Source organism: Schistocerca serialis, chromosome 3 (assembly GCF_023864345.2).
Source record: "Schistocerca serialis cubense isolate TAMUIC-IGC-003099 chromosome 3, iqSchSeri2.2, whole genome shotgun sequence".
NCBI classification, from domain to species: Eukaryota; Metazoa; Arthropoda; class Insecta; order Orthoptera; family Acrididae; genus Schistocerca; species Schistocerca serialis.
Window position 1 is genome coordinate 171,140,938 of NC_064640.1, and position 23,357 is coordinate 171,164,294.

Sequence of the window (23,357 nt, forward strand, 5' to 3'; positions counted from 1 at the left end):
CTTACCGTAACCACTGGAACAGTTGTCTCCAGACACACAGTCTACAGACGACTGATCAGACACGGTTTATTCGCCCCGAGACCTGCAAGGTCACAGGAGAGCCTGTAAAGCCTGGAAGAACACAGTACATGGTGGCTCTGAGCACTATGGGACTCAACTTCTGAGGTCATATTCCATAATAGTGGGATTCCTGTCTGCTCGTGTAAACGGGCTGTTCAGCACTGCCACGGCAGGTGCAGAGCGAGTCTGAGCTCTTGGTTCTCCATCCTCTGCAGAGCGCCAACATGCATGTCTGCTGCATTGCCCCACATCATGGCCACGTACTCTAACACTGATCTTATCAGTGCCAGATAGAGCGTGGTGCCGTGGTGCAGGGGAAGAGTCGAGGAATGTTTGAGCAGAGGATACAGGACTTGTAGACATACTATAGCCCTGCTCCTAACGTCTCGAACGTGTGGTAGTACCGAGCGAGGTGGTGCAGTGGTTAGCACACTGGACTCTCATTCGGGAGGACGACGGTTCAATCCCGTCTCCAGCCATCCTGATTTAGGTTTTCCGTGATTTCCCTAAATCGTTTCAGGCAAATGCCGGGATGGTTCCTTTGAAAGGGCACGGCCGATTTCCTTCCCAATCCTTCCCTAACCCGAGCTAGAGCTCCGTCTCTAATGACCTCGTTGTCGACGGGACATTAAACACTAACCACCACCACCGTGTGGTAGCCAGGTAAGCCGCTCGTCAAGGGTGACCCCGAGGCATTTCCTGGTCCCAGTCCATGCGATGGGGCCTCCCATGATGTTTATCGGCGGTAAATGGGCAGCCAGTGATCGTCTTGTGAAGATCACCGTCTGGCCATTTGTGGCGTCGTATTTCAGCCGCCACTTCGTCGAGCACACTTGCCATATTCATGCTCCACACAAATAGCGCGGTGTTGTCGGCATATGGTGCCAACTTCACTCTTGCCACTTGCAGAGCATGAGCTGTGTAGAGCGTGTACAACAGGGGGACGAGTACCGACCACTGCGGCATTCCGGCACGTATTGGCCAGCGTGTGGAGGTCCCACTGTCCAAGTGGCTCGTGTAGCCTCCTCAACCACTGCATGTGCTGGTGGACGGTGGAGTGACCACTTCAAAAACCGCTTGTCTGGTAGAATTACTTTGGTTGTCACGTGTCGACGTAGCCTTCTGGTGTACAGAAGCTCAAACACCTAGGAGGAGAGTGATGGGAGGAGACTGATGGGTCGGTAGTTGATGATTTGTAGTGGGTCCTTGTTCACTTTGGGGAAATCTACCATTTCTGTGTGTTTCCACAATATCCTGAGCGAAGGATATTGTTGAATATACCTGCAAGGGGCTGGTGGGTCCCCGCCAGTAAATTCCTCAGTAGGAGGTCGTCGACGCTGTCATCGCCTCCCATCCTCCTGATGCTGAGTGACTACAGTTGTGGGCCAACCTCTTCCTCTAGGATGGGGTCGATTTCGTCTCCATCCTCTCTTGCAGCCAGGAACATGTGGAGATGATCCTCCACCCGGCAGAGATGTTCCTCGTCTAGGACGTCTTCCCCACGTGTGAATGACATCTTGAAGTGGTCTGCTAGGCCCCTGGGTTTCCCATTGGGCAGCACGGAGTGATCGTGCAGTTTGAGGCTTCATGTTACGGACTGCGCGGTCCCTCCTGCCGGAGGTTAGAGACCTCCCTCGGGCATGGGTCTGTGTGTTGTTCTTAGCATAACTTAGTTTAAGTAGTGTGTAAGTCTAGGGCCCGATGACTTAAGCAGTTTATTCCTGTAGGAATTCACACATATTTGAACATTTCCCATTAGGCTACTGATGCTTTCCTGGCTGATATTCAGTGGCTGGACCAGCTGCCGTCTACCTACGCAGGAAGCACTTAACCACGCGCCAGGTGCTGCCGTCCTCAGGATTGAGTGTAGCCACCAAGTCAGCCCAATCACGTTTTCTGTGTGCCTCAACTGCTGAGTTGATCTCTGGCCACATGCAGTTGAGATGATTCTTTGTGACTAGCTTATGGGTGACCTGCCATTCTTTGAACACCTGATTCTTCTCCCTTCTTCTCACTTCTGCATGTGTGGCAGGAGGCATCAGGAGCAATCTGGCTGTTATGAGGGTGGGGATGGGGTGACTGCTTCAGCTGCCTGTAGCAGCTGGCGGTTAAGAAACCGCAAGGCAGCATTGGCACCAACCTCGTCGATGTCTGGCGCATCTGCCAGCAGTGTCATGACTATCCTCCTGGTATCGATCGAGGTCTATACACGGGTAGTTTGGACGGCGAGGTGGAACTACAGCGTTGACAACGTCAATGTCATAGACCACTGGTATGTGATTTCTGACAGTGTGCGTTGGGTGCTGGCTGCAGGATCACCCCAGTGACTTCCAGGTCTGGCAGGTGCACTTGGTGGCGTTGAAGTGTCATCATGGTGTAGACGGCCGTTCCTACACCAGCTATTGCCTGTCGTAAGGGTAGCAAGCATAATTTGCTACCCTTAAATTGACGCAAGGTTTCAGGTGGATTTCGCAGATAAGAGACATGTCATTGCCTTGTTTTGGAGAAACTGGTGAAACTCACCCTGCTGGCGATACAGGCCATGGATACGATCATCATCATAGCAGGGATTGGGCGGTACCAGCCTGAAGGGCCGCCGTTAATGCCATGACTAGGACTGGCAGCTGTTGCAGTAGGGCGTTGAGTGACCATAATAGCGTGCCCAGCTCCATTGCTTCTGCTCCTTTTGCTTGAGTGTCCATGGGGGTGGCCATCGGTGTCTGACCAGTAGTACGCGACTGTGCTGCCTCATTCATATGGTATGCGATGAGACCTGCACACTGTGTGGACGTACCATGAGGGGGACGCTCCGAACGCCGACCACGCCCGTCGTGGGTCGCCTGAGATGCAGTAGGGGGGGGGGGGAGGCCGGGGGGGGGGGCTGATCAGTCAGTCTCGGCAGCTGCGAGTGTTCCGGCCACAGCAACTGACTGCTGAGCGTGTTGCATCTTCTGCTGCATGCGTGGGGTGTCAGTGGAATGCAGAGCAGCCCTTGTAGCTAGCCACATGTGGCTCGCTACAGTTGCAGAACTGTTGTGTTTTCTCCGTCGACTTCTTGCGTTCATGGCTCTGGTGTGAGCCTGCAAACTTGACGCAGCAGGCTGGCATCTTGCAGAAACAGTCTACGTGGTCCAGGACCTGGCAGGAAAAGCATTGCGCTCTTCTGCCCTTTGCCCAGAGTGGCTCGACTTTCACCCACACTCGGGCAATCATGTCTTCCTACACTTGATGATGTCCGCCAGGACGACCAGGAAAAAAGTCATGTACTTCCTCATCCTGGACGACTTCATCGAGCCCGCGAACTGGACGCTGTAGCCTCCTCTCTGAGGAGGACGGGCTCCATCCTCATGGGAAGTTGCCGGAATACTACTTTCAGTAGTCTGAGGGGTTCTGCGTTATGTGTATAACAATGGATTCCCTTGTCTTCGATGAGTTGCATAGCATTTTTATAGTCGGCCATGTTAGAGAGCGAAAACTTGTAGAGCTCTAGCCGGAATCGACTTTACTTCAGTGGAGGATGCTACCTCCTTGAACTTCTCAGGGAAAGACTTGTCCAGAGTACTGCTATTGGAGGGGGAGGGGGGCGGGGTGGCTGCCCTCCTGGTCTTTGGTTGCACCCATATCAATGACCTCTTGCTCTGCTGGAATACCTGACAAAGAATTATTCGTCCGCAGCGGCTGCACCGGTTCGAGCTTCTTTGCTCGAGCCGTGTGCCTCCGCTTTGGAACGAAAAACCTGTCTTCTTCCCTCTGGTCGGCCGTAGTGGCCGTGTTGCGCTCTCGGGCGTGGGTGACTTCTTCTTCTGCTGTCACCTGTCAACCGAATCAGAGAGCGTGGAGGACTCATTGTTCTCTTTCGAGGCGGCAGCGAGATTTCCATCGTCGAGTTTGAGGTCGCCAAGGTTTGCCTTCGTGATTTCAGCGGCCTCTTGCGCTGCTTGTTCATTGTGTGCTGGCAGCCTGGCGTTTAATTTGTTAAGCCTGGTGGGGCAGATACTGGCAGGGCTGCGGTCTCTTGACTGGTCACGACCGGTGGGCAACCAGCAGGACATTAGCTGCTGGAAAAGCCAAGCCTGCGACAGGACAGTGTTGTCTTTCTTCGACACGCCTGACGGGGCTCCTGGCAGGACCCTGGCCTCTTAACTGCCGTGCAGTGGCCAGCTGGTATTGTTGAAAGACACGGAATGTCTTCTCGTCTACCTCTCGTGCGACGTATGCGGCCCCTGTGGCCAGGCGATGCATGCTAGCATATAGCTCTGGAACGGAAAGCGAGCGAAAATCCAAATATTGAAGCAGGGTGTCGCCTGTGATCGTCTTGAATGGGGGGCTGGATGGGTCGTCGACGAGGCGTGCTCAGTTGCCTGAGCCTGTCTCGTCTCGCAGCGATCCGCCACACGCTTCGCAGAAATAATAGCAGCAGCACACTTCTTCGTGGTCCACACCCGAGGGCGCGCGTCGCCAGTAGTGGAGACGTTTGCGTCGGCTTCTGTGGTAGCGTCGATGTAGTTGCACTGTCCACTCTTGTCGCCCAATCATTGTGTTTGCTGAGCGTCTTCTTAATTAGACTCAGAGTTGGTTCCCAAGCCTTGCAGAGATTATAGCCACTGCCCCGTTTGACAAGATTATCCGTGGTGCGAATTTCGGTGGTTTCTCTGACACTGTCCCAGTATTTCGAAGTCTGCTCCGCAGACACACTAACCAGTGACTCTAGCTAATTTGATTTTCTGTCATGAAGTCGTCCACCATTTCGAACATATCTTTGCCTGTCACACCTGCATTTATTTCCTTACAAGAAAAGATCTTTCATCATTTACTTTTCTCTTCAAAAAATCGCAGACAGCAAATTAAATGAACGTGTCTATTGCTATCAATGGCCTTGTGAAGCTCCCTTGAAGTTTCTCTTTAACCTGTTCATTCTTATGAACACTTTTTAGATGAAGCTCTAATATGCTAGGGACCACAAATTCAACAAAAAACACTTTGAAATACAAAAGAAACTATGGCCGATCTTCATTGTTCGCAACGCTGTACATGAAACCAAAGTCTAAGTAGTACTGTCGTATTTTCTATAGTTGCATTTCCTATCTTCATTACGACGTTCCTTGTTATCCTCAGTAAGTTCTTGCTTTTTATTTCCACTTGAAAAATTTAATTTTTTATTTTATTTTATGGCTTTTATCAACTTTATAACAAATTCATATATAATAAGAACTGGTTGAAAAAACAAGAATCACTATTGGTGCTAAACGTAATGTGCGACAGTTCAGCTTCCAGGTTATGACTGGTTACGCAGGCTGGCCAACATCTAAGGTGGAATTCCTCTGAGACCTCACAAACTGACACCAGAAATGAAATTTCCTACAACTGTCTTCTTTGCCACTAAGAAACAAATCCTCGACGCCCCAGAGCGCTGTGCGGCACAAATTGAATGCAACCGTTGTAGTGAATTGCTTTAATCCGGACAGTGGTAACTGTAGATGTTAAGTATCTCTCTTAAGAGTCGTCATACGCATATTCTCTCTTGTTTCGGCAGAAATTTGCAGTTGTGTTTGACAGTGTGTAGACAGTCGTTCAAGCAAGTACTACTCATCGCGTACGTATTTCATGCGATGCTCAGTGTAAAAGGAAAATTGAAAGTTTATCAACAAAAACGAATTTTTTAAAAGTGGACTTCTATGTGTCAGTTCATTCAGCGGTTACAAATTTGTCCAGTGCGATATTCGATTTAGCGATAAGTGTAAACATGGTGTGGCCGTGCGGTTCTAGGCGCTTCAGTCTGGAACCGCGTGACCGCTACGGTCGCAGGTTCGAATCCTGCCTCGGGCATGGATGTGTGTGATGTCCTTAGGTTAGTTATGTTTAAGTAGTTCTAAGTTCTAGGGGACTGATGACCACAGATGTTAAGTCCCATAGTGCTCAGAGCCATTTGAACCGATTTTGTAAACAGGGACACCAAAACAGACACTGAATAGCGCTGCTGCGTAGCGATAGCAGACAGATATGGACCGGCATTCGCAAGTTTTTTGCATCCACTTGAATAAAATTGTTGTTTGTAGCGGGAAACAAATAGAATTTTCCAATTGAAACAAGGCTTCATATTATAAGCAGTATTTGTTTAGTCTGACTCTGTCTGCGCATTGCAAAATCGAAATTGCAAATATCTGGCCGAAACACTTGAGAAAATGCCCCTGAAAAAAAACTTCATATTAATTTTGCTGGCGAGTTCCTCACATCAAAATCAGCAATAAAATGTCACGTAAGCATGTTTGATTAGTTATCCAAAGGAACATTTTGTGCCGTGTTTTCTATAAAGTTCAACCTTGGAATGAATTCTTCTGCAATGAATTATCACTCTGCAGTGGAGTATGAACTTTTTTGAAACTTATTGGCAGGTTAAAACTACGTGCTGGGCCGCGCGCAGAACTGAAGCTATGAGGGCCGCTTGTGAGCTGTGGGCAGAGCACTTGTCCTCCAAAGGCAAAAGTCTCAGGTTCGAGTCTCGATTCAGCACATAGTTTAAATCTGCTAGGTAAGCTAGAACGGTACGTTCATGACGGCTCCGACGCAATTTGACCACACTATTGGAGAAGCACTGGTCTATGGTTACCGTGAGATACGGATTGGTAGGGGAGAACCAATTCAGTAGCTTCAACGTTCAGCAGATCTCGAGTCTTTCGATTTTTATCTGTAGGGATGTAACATTCATTCTGAATGAGGAGACGCCATCAAAGTGTCATGGAAATTGGTGAAAACTGTAGATACTGGTAGGCGATCTTAGAAAGGGTGCAAGAGTCCATAATCCGATGGCTTTATGCTCCTGCAAAAGAAAGGACATTTCGACGATTGTCGTGAATTTATATGAATTGATGGCACTGTGAACAGTTCCTGTGAACTGACTATTGCCAACATGTGATATACCACCGTAAAATGCTTCTACCGTAACAGCTGAAAAGCGAAACATCTCTGGATCGATACGCAAGTGCGTTTTTTAGTCCCTACTTTAGAGGTGAAGATCCAGTACCCTAAGTATTTTTGATACTTCCCTTACGTGGTGCTCCAGACACAAACGATGGGGCTGCTGATAGCAGGTATTAACCCACTAAATCTGGCAACAGTGCTCGTGGCGCAAATCCAATTGCAGCGACAGGCGTTTTACTGTACTCTGTGGGCCGCGGGACATATATCTTAGGGTGATATATGCAGGCAGCGGCTTGTTGCTATTATCGTCATTAATCACTGGTATTCACTTGGCTGGCGCGCACCTGGCAGCCGCCGCCTGCCAATGTGATGAATGACGGTAGCAGCCCCTGCTTCATAGTGTCCACTACGTATCGTCGCATCCTTCTTGCTCCACGTGTTCGGAATAATTAATACCTGTAAAATAACTTCTCTCCGACGTAGTAAGCTCCTCTGTGACCAACACAGGCTATTAAAAACGGGATGGCGTAACTTTACGACACTTAACTGGCTGATGAAGACAAGACTTCCCTATAGTGAATCAACCAGAGGAAATATGTAGTACTTCCATTCTACTATGAAAGTCTCAAGCATAGTTTCTTCACGATAAAGGAAGTCAGATAGTGTGTCTGTTGTTTCTGAAGCATTGCAGCATTTAAGGTGGTGACGCAGTAGTACGAATCCAATGGTATTCTGGAGTCACTGAATCCTGACCTTAGGTTATTCGTAATTTCTCTAAGTAACTGAATCGAATGACACAGAAGACATTTCCAATCATTGGCCAACATAGCAAGTAACTCATCTTTAATTACCTCGACCGAACGAGGTTGCACAAAGGTTCAGACACTATACTCGTTTTCTGGAAGCTGACGGTTCAAAGTGTCGTTCGGCCACCCGGGTTTAGGTTTTCCGTGGTATCTCAAAATCCATTAATGAAATGTAATCATTCCTTTAAAAAAGGACATGGCAGACTCCCTTCCTCACCCTTCTACAATCCGGGCATGTGTTCTGCCTGTGATAACCTTGTAGTTGACGAGTCGTGAAACACTAAACGTCCTTTCTTCTAATGACCTTGGTACCTCATTGACAGAATTGTCCGATGCCCTCCACCACCTGAAAGTACGAATCATTGATCCCCTCACGGAATGACTAGCCTGGGCTACTCTCGGAATCGCTGCTTCTATTTGCGAACACTTTCTCACCCAGCGTGCACTTGTGGTTTTGCCAGTACAATTCTACGCTTGTTATTGCCCTCGCTATCGCCTGTGCCGCAGTAGCCACCATCGCCTGTTTTTTGTGTCGCGGCCGCTGTCACAGTCTGCCGTCTGTGTCGTTGGTTCTATCATAGCTAGCCCTGCTTTCATCTTCCCTCCTCGTCTGCCATCTTCATAGTGTCCTGTACGTTTACTACCTTCATCGCCACTACAAAACGCTAAAATTCTAGCCTCTTTCCCGTCGTCTATATGTTCAGCGCTTTGCCTATACACACCTGTCATGGTGGCCAGTAACAGAATTTCTGCTGTCACCACATTAACTTCTATTTATACCCAACAGTATCCGACTCCGCCTCTAGTAGGACCATGCCTTTTAAAGCACTGTGGCGATCAAACCAACCCTCAAGTTGACCACAGTTTTACTTTTATTGCACTCCTCCAAAAATATATACTATCATGCTATATCCATTAATCCCACCTGTATTTCCAGTTTCCCACCAGAACAGTACCTATAGCCTTTTCCCATACTCATTCCCTGTCCCCAAGTTCGCCAGGTTTTCCTCTAGCAGTTACAGAGACAGTTGCGTTTGCTGCAGGTCCATTACCACCACAACCACCACAAATAACCACATCTGCCAACAGTTGTACCAGCATCCTATGTTTCTGTCACAACCGCACCAGCATCGTATACAGGAAGTGCATGGTGCTATATATTCTATAAGAATAACGACTGAAATGAGAAAGTGTGTTCACTTTTACGTACTTTCATTCTATTATATATTGTATCATATTTAGGAGCAGTTTTGAGCATTCACAAAAAAAGTTCTTAATCCAGAAAGGGCAGTCAGAACGATCTACGGTGTCAGTTCGTGGACTTCGTACGGGTTGTTGTACAAGCGTCTCGGAAATATAACTGTATCGTCCTGTATATAAACACCCTCATAGGCTTTGCGGTTAATAACATGGACTGATTCAAAAGGAATTACAGCTTCTGTCACTGAACTTAAGGCTGAGGAATACGATCTGCACTTGGGTGACACTTGTTTAAATACTATACAAAAAGGTGTGCATTATGCTGAAAGTTTCATTTGCGATTGCTTCCAGTATTCTGAAAAAATTGATTGATAAACCCCAGATTTTCACATCTAAATTGAAAAGCTTCCTTGTAGCACATTCCTTTAATTCCCTTTAGGAGTTATTTGCAGTAAATAAGAGCCTTCTAATGAAACATCTTATTTATTTAACATATCACGCCGGCCGGAGTGGCCGTGCGGTTCTAGGCGCTACAGTCTGGAACCGAGCAACCGGTACGGTCGCAGGTTCGAATCCTGCCTCGGGCATGGATGTGTGTGATGTCCTTAGGTTAGTTAGGTTTAATTAGTTCTAAGTTCTAGGCGACTGATGACCTCAGAAGTTAAGTCGCATAGTGCTCACAGCCATTAACATATTACGGAAAATATTTTTTTTGTATCTTAAAATTTTTGTGGTTCTTTGGGGTTTAAATCGCTTTATCAGCTTTCCATTAATTATGTAGTGAGTTGTTCAATGATTAAGTAGCTTAGGTTCACAAAGTCCCACGAACGCTGACGAATAAATTAAAATATATGAGGTTCTTAAAGTGCTCAAGAATCACGGAAATTTTCCCAGGTATAAAGAGTGAGTCATTAGCAGTAAAATCGACGACGAAGAATCAGGTACGAAGTGCCGCCACAAAAACTTTACTGCATCTCGTTACACAACGGTCGTTATACGTCAGCTCCGAATAAGTAACAGTGCGTTACACCAGAAAATAATTATTTTAGTTTATAGCCGTAAGTATAGAAGGCTTATCACCGTAAGTAGAATAGACCACATTTCGTTTGACGTAGTGTCATCTTACTTGTCCGCAACGAGCTAGCTGCTGACAGATCGTTAATACGTATGAAAGAATGCTGGTGAAGGCTGGACAATGATGCAAGAGTTTCACAACAGTGATTCTCACTTGATTTAAATGGTTCCAGTGTTTAGCGAGGTGTTTTGCACGAAATATGTGTTGGACAAAAGGGAACCAGACTGCTTTCCTGTTAGTGGGTTATCTTCTAAAATACCTTGATACCTAAGAGATAGGGAGACATTATGTCAGGCCCTATATAGCTATTTTGTTGCTTTTGGAAACACTATCACTGCAGTTAGTTTCTCTGAGACGATATAATGAGCGTTAATGACAGTTCACTTCATCTGACCTATAATTCAGCCTAAAACTTAGAGACAGCTGCAGTTTGCTAGTGGACTGGGTAAAATCCCGTAAATTACGTTTGTGTTTTATTTATTTGTGTATAGAGAAAGATTAGTAAATGCGAACACAGTCGTACTCACTAGTGATGAGAAGTTAAGCATAATTAAGAAACAAGATGGTATGTCCTGACCAAAATGATGGAAGGATTTTAGAAACGAGGAAATCTTAATCACTTGACACTTTGTGTACGACACTCCAAAACAAATAATTAGAGAAGTTTTGAACAATTTTGCTTCAAAAATTTACGGAAATGGAAAAAAATTCCTCAGTTACTACTGGCCTTTAAAATTGCTACACCAAGAAAAAATGCAGATGATAAACGGGTATTCGTTGGACAAATACATTATAGTAGAACTGACATGTGATTACATTTTCACGCAATTTGAGTGCATAGATCCTAAGAAATCAGTACCCAGAACAACCACCACTGGCCGTAATAACGGCCGTGATACGCCTGGGCATTGAGTCAAACAGAGCTTGGATGGCGTGTACAGGTACAGCTGCCCATGCAGCTTCAACACAATACCACAGTTCATCGAGAGTAGGGACTGGCGTATTGTGACGAGCCAGTTGCTCGGCCACCATTGACCAGACCTTTTCAGTTGGTGGGAGATCTGTAGAATGTGCTGGCCAGAGCAGCAGTCGAACATTTCCTGTATCCAGAAAGGCCCGTACAGGACCTGCAACATGCGGTCATGCATTATCCTGCCGAAATGTATGGTTTCGCAGGGATCGAATGAAGGGTAGAGCCACGGGTCGTAACACATCTGAAATGTAACGTCCACTGTTCAAAGTGACATCAGTGGTGAGGTGACGCATTTCTCCTCCTTACACGAGGCATCACAACAACGTTTCACCAGGCAATGCCGGTCAACTGCTGTTTGTGTATGAGAAATCGGTTGGAAACTTTCCTTATGTCAGTACGTTGTAGGTGTCGCCACCGGCGCCAACCTTGTGTGAATGCTCTGAAAAGCTAATCATTTGCATATCACAGCATCTTCTTCCTGTCAGTTAAATTTCGCGTCTGTAGCACGTCATCTTCGTGGTGTAGCAATTTTAATGGCCAGTAATGTAATAAGGGACGTGGTGACCGCTGGATGTCACACCAGTTTTCAGTGAAGTGATTTGCTGTTCGAGAGGTAGTTCAAGTGATTTATTAACACCCAGTCCCATTCGCGATAATGGGCAGTGCGGAGGTGAGGAAGAGTCCGTGGTGGTTACCGATGGTCTACAGTCGTCTGCCCATTGCATAGCAGACGTTCAGATGTAGAGACCCTATTGGCTAGTCCTTATGATGAATATCTTCACCGCAGAACAAATAATCCAGTAGGGCAGCTTGAGACGGGCGAGTATTACTGTTAAGGAAGAAGAGGTTTAAGCCAACTGAACCTCTGAAAAGATTCACGTGCTGTTACGGCACCTCATCTACATTTCTACAGCCATTAACAGTATTCCTTTGATTATCAACGTACATGAAATGCTCTTTACGCCCAACCAACTTCATGCCTCCACACAAGACCCAGTCACCATCAAACAGGTATCTTCGCACGATATTCCTGTAATTATACTGATTACTGCTATTCTTCTAGACGATTGTGCCAGAAGAATCATTCTGAAAATTGAAGTGAAACGCAATTATGAAGATTCTTCCTGCAATTAATCATCATTCAATATCAAAAGTTCCTGACAGATTAAAAGTCTATGCTTAATCGTGAATCAACACACCACCTTGCATTTTGGGATACTATCCAAGCGCGGCTCGTTACACGCTCTCAGTATCTCTTGCAAATCTAACAGAGGCTCCCTTCCATGCCTCGCCTGATTAAAAAAACGCAACTTACCACTGAGAACAAGGTGGACTCCAAACGCCAAATCACCCATGCACTCCAAAACTTAAATCCTGGTGATCACATTCATATCCCCACAGAAGTACCACAATAGAACTGTCATATACCCTACTTTGTTTCCCTCACAATCTTTAGCAATGTGTTCATACGGCTTGTATGCTTTAACATTGTGCGTTTCCTTTGTTTACTGTATTCGATATTATCCATATTGTAAACTGTAATTAATACTGTAATGTCGCGACTAAAAATTCTGTGTATATTGAAAGTATCATTGTTTATATTGTTTGGTTCCTACAAACTCGTGTCCCTTGTGGGTGCTAGTCAGCTGTTTCCTGACAATAGGCTAATAAGCCGAAAACCGATTCGAAATAGATAAATATTATTAGAACAAAAAATCAGTATGTTCGTTTGTCAACCTTAAATACGAATTAGTTCTATCACGAAGTGTCGGAAGAATCCGTAAATATGAGCAAACCGTCAGAAGACTGTTGGTTTTTTTCAGTACAAAAATGAATTGTAAGTTGTTTAACGCTTTTGGACTACTTATTTTAAGCATACAGAGCACACAGATCACACAGAATTTATTAGGGATGCACTTGGAATGTATTGTACTCACGGATGATGTGTTACCGACGTATGTTTAAGGATTATGAACGAGCAGTCTGATCAACTGTTATTTTAAGATGTCTTGGTTTGACAATGCCACATCTTTTTGTAATGCGTCACTCTTTTTCTTTTTCGCCCCTATGCTCTGCGTTATTCTCCAGCACATTTCTGATCACTCTTGGCAGAATCCACCAGCTGACATAGAACCTGTCGACTGATGACGCTACCACTCAGTCTTTTAAGTTCCTCAGGCTCACCTGTAATTTGCTGAATTGCTACTCTGTGAAGTCGCTCTGTCATTGATTATTTCAGGAGGATGTAATACACACATCTATCCCAGGTATGTTTGACAGGGTTCATGTCTGGAGAACAATGTCTAGGGTACACCAACCACTACCAGAATTTCCAGAAGCGACATCCAGAGTAAAGTTAACCCTGCAGCCTCGGAAGAATATAGATTCATTTAAGATTACTGCTTTGGCTGTTCGATTTCCTCCAAGTTTATTCTCGAGGCTAATAATATGTTTGTAGACAGGCATACGGTGACGGCGTTGACGATACACACGTCGACGAGGCATAGTGCTTCAATGCTGTTACAGATAGAGCTCACAGCGGAATGGTTCCGCTGGCGTACACTGCCCGCTTATATAGAGAGCGAATGACCCTGATTACGTAACGCGCTGATAACGGACTTAGACTCTGCAGGCACCAGCGGGCGACAGTTATCCCGTACGCGCGCTGTAGTAGTACTAGCAGCGAGCGTACCCTGGTGCGCCGGCCTAGCGCCGAGCCAAGTCGGGCGGGTTGCGTCACCGACTCGCTAGGCGCTCAGCGTGCAGTGCGGCACTATGTTTCCGAATTTTTTCAAACTGTAGCACCCTTGAGCCCCCGATTCGCGATGTACGTCTAGCGGTCACAGAGGTCAAGGATCACACTTTATTAATAATTTTAGTACAAAGTAATATCTGCCGTTACAGTTACATTATCTGCAAGTACACCAAGTCCTTTCATCCATCCGTGTATTTTTTCATCATTGCTAACTTTTCTACAAAAATGAGTATACAATGTAAAAGGCATATTACTAAACACATAAGTAGGTCTACTTTGAATCTTCGGGTCGATTCCACAATGCCACGTTTTGTAGGCAATAACATCTCGATTGGCGAAGGATTCCAGTCCAGGAAGAGAGGCGTTTTCACAACGAACAATGGCTAGGGTAAACCAACCACTACCAGAATTTCTAGTAGTGACATCCAGAGTAAAATGAACCCTGCAGCCTCGGAAGAATATAGGTCCATTTAAGATTACTGCTTGGGCTGTTCCATTTCCTGCAAGTTTATTCTCGAGGCTAATAATATGTTTGTAGACAGGCATGCGGTGGCGGCGTTGACGATACACACGTCGACGAGGCATAGTTCCTGATGACTGATGTCTGAGAATCTTGACGGCAGATATATCTTACTGTTCATCAAATAGACCAGCACTGGTGCACCAAATTTCGCGTTGACGCATCTTGCGCTCAAATCAATTGCCTTTCTCTCTTCTCCAATGCTGATAGTCTTTCAGTCTATATTTCACTTCTGTCTTTGCCCAATTGCTTCAAATTCGACAAATGGTAGCAGAAGAATCCCTGCTTTCTCTAATGAAAAAAAATAATAAAATAATTTATGCACAAGCAAAGAATTTTATTGGTAGTAGTGGTATGTAGTGCATGTGAGTCTTACAGTTTGGACAATTACGTATGTGTCCATGTGCTCGAATAAAGGATTGAAAGACAGAGTAAAAAGTATGCTTTCATATGACATCAGGAAAGATAGGCCTGAAGTTTGAAAATTTTTGAATTGCTTTTGTTGCTCTGGGTTACTTTCATGTTGCTCCATTTTGCTCCAGAAGCACACATCTCTATATTTAAAAACAAGAAAACAATAAAACAAAAACAAAATTTTCCATCAGCACCCACTTTTTTAAAAATAAGATTTTTATGCGTGCTCTGCGTTGCTCTATTTGCTCTGAACTTTGCTCCAGAACAACAATGCCCTCGGACAGACAGTTTTCAAATGGGAAGCAAAAACAGATTTTCCATAGGCCCCCACTTCTTGAAAAATCGGGTTTTTTCGCTTACTCTGAGTTGCTCTAGTTGCTCTGAACGTTGCTACAGAACAAGTGTCCTCAAGCAAGTAGTTTTCAAATTGTCAGCAGAAACAGATTTTCAGCCAGCTCCCACTTTTTGAAAAATCGAATTTTTTATGCTTGCTCTGAGGTGCTCTGAACGTTGCTTCAGAACACCAGACAAATAGTGTTCAAATGGAACGAAAACTATATTCTGCACCAGCCACCAATTTTTGAAAAAATAATTTTTTTTATACAATTGCTCTGAACAAGTGTCGGCAAGTATGTGATATTGAACTGGGAGATAACAAAAGTAAGTGATTGTAATTTAGGAGTTAAAAGGAAAAATATACTTAGAAAGCTACAGTTCTGATTTCGATTATTTCCAAATGGCTGCCTTCTGAATCAAATCATAGTCGAAAATGAAGTGGGAGGTATCATGAGCTTTCATTCAGCTGACATCGGCTGTTTTCTCATTGACGTGGGGAAATTATCAGTGTAAGTGCATGAAGGGAAGACCACGTGCAGGGTGTCTATTATCTTCCCCTGTTATGTCATATTTATTATACCTATTTTTGAAATTGTTGCGTTTCTTTCAGTTTTTGTAAATGAATACATTTTTTTTCATTTTTTGGCCTGCTTTAATCTATTACGTATGTCTGTGGTGTTTAAGAAATAATTATCCTCTCTTCATTGTACATTTTTGTTTTTTTTTCTTTCTGTAAGTTTTTTACATTTTTTCGCATGTTGACCATTTTTAACTTTTTTATGTTTATAGGAATACATATTTCACTGGAATAGAATAATGATCATATCTTTAATGTTAAACGAAAAGTGAATCGTTTCCAGTTTATGCCTTTTATCCTTTTGAAGAACTATTCAACTTAGTTTAAGAAAAATGAAATGATTGAGTCCAGTTGCTATATTATAACCTACAATTAATGTTACTATAATTGTTTACTTACATCGTCATTGCTAATTTCCTTATTTCTTCTCTCACTGGTAAAGTTTTTCTGAAAGCTGTATCGCTTTCTTATCGTGTCAGTTTTAGTAAAACAAATGCAGAATAACATACTGCTAAGGGAGGGGGATAAGGTAATAAATGATCCACAACACTTAGTAAACTATGTAAATGAGCATTTTTCAAGTATTGCAGAGAAGATACAAAAATAAAAAATCCCTAAAACAAATATAACATCTGTAAATAATGTTACACTAAATACAATGACGTTACTTCCAACCGTAGGGAATAAAGTCAATGAACGTATTCAAAAACTAAAAAATAAAAAGTCAGTAGGCTTAGATGAAGTACCAATGTATGTGCTGAAACAATACGTAGGGATTATACAAGACCCCTTAACAAATATAGTAAACGAATCCTTCACATCAGGGACATTTCCAGTTAAAACAGGCAAGTGTTGTACCTTTTCTTAAGAAAGGTAATGTAGAAGACATAGAAAATTTTCACGCCCACTTCCCTGCTGTCACCATTCTCAAAAGTAATAGAAGCAATTATGAAAGACAGATTAATGAATTACCTGAATAAATACAATCTTTTAAAAGAATCACAGTTTGGTTTCCGAAGTGGCAAAAATACGGAGTCAGCCATAGTAGAATTCACAAAAGTTGTACTTGATGCTATTGATAAAGATGAATGTGTCACAGCCATCTTTTTGGATCTTTTTTAGTCCTTTGATACAGTCGATCACAAGATTCTTTTAAATAAATTAGGAGCATTAGGAATAAGGGGAGTAGCTAATGACTGGTTTCTATCATACCTAACAGATAGGGTACAAAGAGTAGAGATAAACATGCTTCAAATAGGTCCAAACATTTAATAAAATACTCATCAGAACGAAAATACATGAATATAGCGGTTCCGCAAGGTAGTATATTAGGACAAATAATATTCCTGCTATACATCAATGGCTCTCCCAGTAGTGTTACTCATGGTCAAAAAATTCTCTTCGCTGATGACAGCAATATTATGGTCACTGAGAAAACAAGAAAACTCCTTGCAGAGAACGCCAGTGAAACTCTCAAGGAAGTTTATGATTGGTCAATAAGCAATATCATGACATAGCACATAAAGAAAACTAATGCCATGGATTTTAGTTTGAAGAGGAAAAATGACAATGTTAAATTAAATGTAGATGGTACCTCTATAAACTGTGCAACAAGTGCAAAATTTCTAGGAATGAATATTGAGTCTCAGCAGAAGTGGCGTGAACACACAAAGGTACTTGGAAACAGAATGTCATCTTCCTCAGAATCCTATCGTCAGTGTGTACCATGCAGTGTCTTTTAATTACATAATATTCACATGTACACTCAATTCTTAGCTATGGCATTCTTTTTTGGGGAACAAATGCACATAATATGAACACAATTTTCAAACTCCAGAAAAGATCCATAAGAATAATAACAAAAAATAGTAGTCGAACTCATTGTAGAGACGTGTTCAAAACACTGGGGATTTGAACTGCTCCATGTGAATACATTTACCAGTCAGTTGTACACATCAAAAATAACATTGGTAAATTACTGCACAAACAGCTCTGTCCATGACCATGGAACTTACATTTACCAAGAAAAAATAAACGTAGAACTCAAAACAGCATTTTATACCAAGGAATAAAACTCTACAATAAATTACCAAAAGAGATTAAAGAAATTGCAAAAATACACTTATTTAAAAAGGCAGCTAAAAAGTACCTGCTACGCAATACGTTTTATACATTGAAGGATTACTTAGGTAAAACAAAGTAGGGGATTGGTAAAAAAGTGTTATACAAATAATAATAATGATTGTAAAATATCCAACATGCCACATAACACCTTCACTTTATGTTTTTTCATTCTTTTTTCCTTTCTAGAAATACTTATCCCCAAGTTATGCATAGCACAATACTAACACATCTTCCTCTTTCTGAGCTCAACATCTCACTCATTATGGAGGGATGCTGACTGAATTAACGATACGAGTTAGTTGATCCGCTTGGAGTCATAGTGTACCGAAACGTTTTGATGCTCACTGTGGCGTTAGTATCTCCTATCCATTCGACAAACAATTGCTGGCAGTATTTGAAGATTCTTCGACTTGTCCGTTACAACTGGAACATATTTTTTGTCTCTCTGTAGTATTGCTGAGCTCGATAGCTTCAGCTCGTTTCTCATATTCGTGTTTGCTAATCGTATCAAAGTCTGACGAGACTAGTAGTTTGCCCTTCGCACTCTTTCTCCCTCCCTCCCTCTCCCCCCCCCCCCCTCTCTCTCTCTCTTATATCTGACACAGTTTCCTCTCATATCCCCACTGGACTCATCTCTAAAAACCCTTTCGAAGAGATTACAAATATTTGAATTGGTGTCATTGGTAGTTACCCTCGATGTATTTCCTAGCTTAACTAGGCCTGAATTGCTAACTAAGAGTCACGCTCGTTCAGTATAAACCTGTTTACATGATCCCATTTTCAAAAAAAAGCCTTACTAACATGAAAGCATCTGACGATGTGGTTTGAACTGTCTTCTGAAAGCTGTTATAAGTACATGCGGTGGCCAATAACTGCACGATACTGTCAAATTCACAAGTATTAGCCACAAGAGTTCTTCGGCCTTTGTCCTTAATAGACTCCAAAATATTACCGATCAGTAGGGCACTGATACCGATGTTTATAGTTTTACACGATGTGGCCGTTCCTAATTCAGGACGTGGATGGAAGAATGCCCACTTTTTTTAGGGCCATTTTCATTGCGCCGATAGTGTTCAAGTGTTAACTCATGCGAGTCTGCTATCGGTGAGTTTACTTCATCTTCAGTAACACAGTTTCCTGGGTGTTCTGTTATTACCTCCGATTTCTTCACTTCAGTGTCCGCTCATTTCTTCCACGGATTCTGCAACATTAAACGTTTGACAGTTCTGTACATTCGATAAAATATTGCCAGAAGTTTCCACTTCATGCTGTTTATGGTGACCAGTAGAGGACTGGTCAAAGTTTTTGAATCACTTTTGACTTCTTTAGCTCCACCTAGCTTCGAACGACCTGAAAAGGATTTCAAATGATTAGTTACGAATTTGTCAACTCGCACTGTACGAACGTCATTTCGTAACAAGCCATGTTTCAAGTCAATAATTTCCCCCTCTAATGCGGATGAGGTGGCGTTTTAAGTCCCAAATTCAAATATGTGCATCATAACACCTGAATAAACAGGAAAACAATGCAAGATTGCTTTGATGCGTCGCCCTATAGTTAATGGATAATAAGAATTGATATCATCCCCCGTCTGTACTAAGTGCCCACATTCAACTTCTTTTAAGGACTTATTAACTAAAGTAGTTGCCCATGGAACAATTCTAGATCCGCAATCATTCCTGTCGTCGTTATCATGGAAACACTCAAGTGTTTCAGTTTCTTGCTAATTTTTCATGGCAATTGTTTTGGTTTCCACTATTCTGGAGATGAACGATTCTCCTCTCGTTATGCGGCACAGTTTCTTAAATGCTTCCTCAGACAAACAGAGATAGCTGTCTTTGTGCCTGCCATACGTATGGCTGTTAGAAGCTATGACGGCACATTTCACTATTTCTTGTAAGTTATTGAAATCCCTGACGTCGTGCGCACACGAGGACGGATAGTTTTGAGCTCTTTCCATCTACAAATCATGTGAACGTAATGGAACATACTCAGGCGTAGAAAACTTGATGGCAATGCATTTGACGAACCGACCAAATAACTAAAACATCGCCATAAATAATCTTTCAGATCTCGACAGTCTCCAAATGCCCTTAAAATATTACCCATCATTGATTTGTCGAAATCGTAAATAACTTGTTTTGGTACAGAAATTTTGTAATGTGTTGCTACCATTGCGAATAATTTCATTACGCCAATATTGTATAGAATTTGTGTTTTGAGATTCTCTCTGTACTTGAAAAACGATAAATTTGGAAACTAGGGTTTCTGTCACGATTTAATAAAGATAGATGCCCGTACACAGTTATTCCGTTGGTTTCTTCTGCTTGCTCTTTTTTTTGCTAATGAACCTGTTCAGTCTATAAAAACTAGTGCGAATAGTCTGTGAACACAGCAATTTGTTCTTGCATCCAATAATGGATGTGAAACGGATGTAGACCAGTCAAGTGATTTTTACCGGAGTGACCGTCGTACTTCATGGCTGTGAGATTTTCATCCAGACTGCGTCCAGTCAACACAAAAATTGCATTTTTGCTCTCCTGTTTCTACCTTACGTAAAATTGAATTTGTTGGTAATTGCAGGGGCTCAGGGTCCCCAAATTTCCTTAGTTTATTTGCCTCGTTTCTGCGCCATTTTGGTTGAAACGTCAGTTCTTTGTTTTCCTTTTACTTGACGCTTCTTAATAAGCGTAAAAGAGCCATCGAAATTATCCAGCACACACTCAATTGTGACGTCATATCCTTGTGCCAGATTGTTCACAAAGATTCCTGAAATATTGGTTTCGCATTCTTTGCATCTACTCGTGGTCTTAAGGTATATTCCAGACTCTGACGTTTTCTATCTCTTAAATGGGGTAGGAAATGGTATCGACGTTTGCTCACACAGTTTCTCATACAGGGTATCTGTCCAGGCTTTTCGCAAAAGAACACGGACGCAGTTTCAGATCGCTCTTCTTCCGAATACACTGCCTCTGGACACATGATGACGTAGGCTTTATGCGGTAGAGTCAGTTGAAACGATATCTGACTTTTTGATTTGAAATTTTCCGAAGTTACACTTCTGTCAGAGTCATCTAATGTATAACTGTTAATTCTGATGCCGTGGAATTGAAGAACTATGGATCAGATACTATAATAATTTTTTTGCAGAATCGTGCAAATATTTTTAGGACGTATAAATACATTTCTTATCAGAATTGCTGATTGCAGCACCGATCTTCAGGTAAATATTTGACCTTGGCACCACTGGTTCCACGATTGTCTTGTGATCGGATAGTATTACCCTTAAAGTCAAAGGAACGTAACGCACCATTTTCCTACACCTCTATCATATTAATATATTCATAATTCACTTAGATTAATTACGGGTCAAAAACGCATAAATCACTGTCTGTCAACAGTTTTCTAGTTTATACGTCAACACACAATCTGCTACGTACCTGAACCAGATGTAAACAGTAATGAAATTCTAAACTCAGATTGGAATGTATACCGCAGAGACAGGCTGGACAGTGAAGGGGAAGGCGTGTTTATAGCGATAAAAATTGCAATAGTATCGAAGGAAATTGACGGAGATCCGAAATGTGAAATAATTTGAGTGGAGGTCACAGTTAAAGCAGACTCAAACATGGTAATTGGATGTCTCCATAGGCTCAGCAGCTGTTGTGGCAGAACACTTGAAGGAAAATTTGGAAAATATTTCGAGTAGATTTCCCGACCATGTTATAGTTCTGGGTGGAGAATGGTTCAAATGGCTCTGAGCACTATGGGACTCAACATCTGTGGTCATTAGTCCCCTAGAACTTCGAACTACTTAAACCTAACTAACCTAAGGACATCACACACATCCACGCCTGAGGCAGGATTCGAACCTGCGACCGTAGCGGTCACGCGGTCCCAGACTGACGCGCCTAGAACCGCACGGCCACACCGGCCAGCCTGGGTGGAGATTTTAATTTAGCAGATATAGACTGGGAGACTCAAACATTCATAACGGGTGGCAGGGACAAAGAATCCAGTGAATTTCTTTTCAATGCATTATCTGAAAACTACCTTGAGCAATTAAACGGAGAACCGGCTCGTGGCGATAACATTTTGGTGTCAAACAGACCCGAACTATTTGAAACAGTTAACGCAGAACAGGGAATCAGCGATCATAAAGCGGTTACTGCATCGGTGATTTCAGCGGTAAATAGAAATATTAAAAAAAGTAGGAAGATTTTGCTGTAGCGTAAAAGTGACAAAAAGCAGATTTCAGAGTACTTGACGACTCAACACAAAAGTTTTATCTCAAGTACAGATAGTGTTGAGAATCAGTGGACCAAGTTCAAAACCATCGTACAATATGCATTAGACGAATATGTGCCAAGCAAGACCGTAAGAGATGGAAAAGAGCCACCGTGGTACAACAACCGAGGTAGAAAACTGCTACGGAAGCTAAGGGAACTTCACAGCAAACATAAACATAGCCAAAGCCTTGCAGACAAACAAAAATTACGTGAAGCGAAATGTAGTGTGAGGAGGGCTATGCGAGAGGCGCTCAACGAATTCGAAAGTAAAGTTCTATTTACTGACTTGGCAGAAAATCCTAAGAAATATTGGTGTTACGTCAAAGCGGTAGGTGGATCAAAACAAAATGTCCAGACACTCTCTGGCCAAAATAATACTGAAACAGAGGATGACAGACTAGAGGCCGACATACTAAATGTCTTTTTCCAAAGCTGTTTCACAGGGGAAGACTGCACTGTAGTTCCTTCTCTAGACTGTCACACAGATGACAAAATGTTAGATAACGAAATAGACGACAGAGGGATAGAAAAACAATTAAAATCGCTCAAAAGAAGAAAGGCCGCTGGACCGAATGGGATACCAATTCGATTTTACACAGAGTACGCGAAGGAACTTGCCCCCCTTCTTGCAGCGGTGTTCTGTAGGTCTCTACAAGAGCGTAGCGTTCCAAAAAGATTGGAAAAGGGCACAGGTCGTCCCCGGTTTCAAGAAGGGACGTCGAACAGATGTGCAGAACTACAGACCTATATCACAAACGTCGATCAGTTGTAGAATTTTGGAACACGTATTATGTTCGAGTATAATGACTTTTCTGGAGACTAGAAATCTACTCTGTAGGAATCAGCACGGGTTTCTAAAAAGACGATCGTGTGAAACCCAGCTCACGCTATTCGTCCACGAGACTCAGAGGACCATACACACGGGTTCCCAGGTTGATATCGTGTTTCTTGACTTCCTAAAGGCGTTTGATACTGTTCTCCACAGTCGTTTAATGAACAAAGTAAGAGCATATGGATTATCACACTAATTGTATGATTGGATTGAAGAATTCATAGATAACAGAGCGCAGCATGTCATTCTCAATGGAGAGAAGTCTTCCGCAGTAAGAGTGATTTCAGGTGTGCCGCAGGGGAGTGTCGTAGGACCGTTGCTATTCACAATATACACTCCTGGAAATGGAAAAAAGAACACATTGACACCGGTGTGTCAGACCCACCATACTTGCTCCGGACACTGCGAGAGGGCTGTACAAGCAATGATCACACGCACGGCACAGCGGACACACCAGGAACCGCGGTGTTGGCCGTCG

The 23,357-nt window shown here is 43.1% G+C and overlaps 1 non-coding gene across 1 annotated transcript; it reads left to right on the forward strand.

Moving 5' to 3' along the window:
* Positions 1-466: 466 nt before the first annotated feature.
* On the forward strand, positions 467-539 carry Trnae-cuc (transfer RNA glutamic acid (anticodon CUC)). Its single transcript has one exon. It is a non-coding gene; the product is annotated as a tRNA-Glu (tRNA).
* Positions 540-23,357: the final 22,818 nt, after the last annotated feature.